The sequence below is a fragment of the Penaeus japonicus genome, unplaced genomic scaffold, assembly GCF_977035675.1.
Source record: "Penaeus japonicus unplaced genomic scaffold, GWHDUDI00000001_assembly GWHDUDI00000021, whole genome shotgun sequence".
NCBI classification, from domain to species: Eukaryota; Metazoa; Arthropoda; class Malacostraca; order Decapoda; family Penaeidae; genus Penaeus; species Penaeus japonicus.
In genome coordinates, this window is record NW_028234423.1 from 11,640,934 (window position 1) to 11,641,718 (window position 785).

Here is a 785-nt window from a genome sequence, read left to right on the forward strand (position 1 = left end):
GGGGGGGGGGGGGGGGCGGCGGGGGGGGGTGTGTGTGTGTGTGTGTGTGTGTGTGTGTGTGTGTGTGTGTGTGTGTGTGTGTGTACTGGGTGTTTATGTAGGTGTTTGTGTGATTATGTGTGTGTCAGGGTGTGGGTGTGTGTGTGTGTGTGGGGGGGGTAGTGGGTGGGTTTGGTGTGTGTGTGTGTGTGTGTTGTGTGTGTGTCGTGTGTGGGTCTGGTCTGTGTGTGTGTGTGTGTGTGTGTGTGTGGTGTGTGTAGTGTTGTGTGTGGTGTGTGTGTGTGTGTGTACATGTGTGTGTGGCTAAGTGGTATGTGTATTTGTGTGTATGGAGTTTGTGTCTGTGGGTGTATATTTTCTATATCATATCTCTCTCTATATCTGCAATTATATAGCAATATATATCTCATAATACTGTGGTGTGAGTGTGTGGGTGTTTGTGTGTGTGTGTGGAGTGTGTTGAGTGTGTGTTTGTGTGAGTGTTGAGTTGTAGTGTAAGTGTGTCTGAGTGGGAGTTTGTGATTTGGGGTTGTGTGTTGTATGGTTGTGTGGGTTTGAGTGAGTGTGTTTGGGTGAGTGTGTGAGTGAGTTTGTGTGTGTTTGATGTTTATTGTGAGAGTAGAGTGTGTGTGTGTTGGTGTGATGAGGCAGTGTGAGTGTGTGTGTGAGAGTGTGAGTGAGTGTGAGTGAGTGTTTGAGGTGTTTTTGATTTACACATTGAGTGAGATATAGAGTGAGTATAGATTTTTATATATTTTAGTTTTAATTATAGAGGTTGTGTTCAG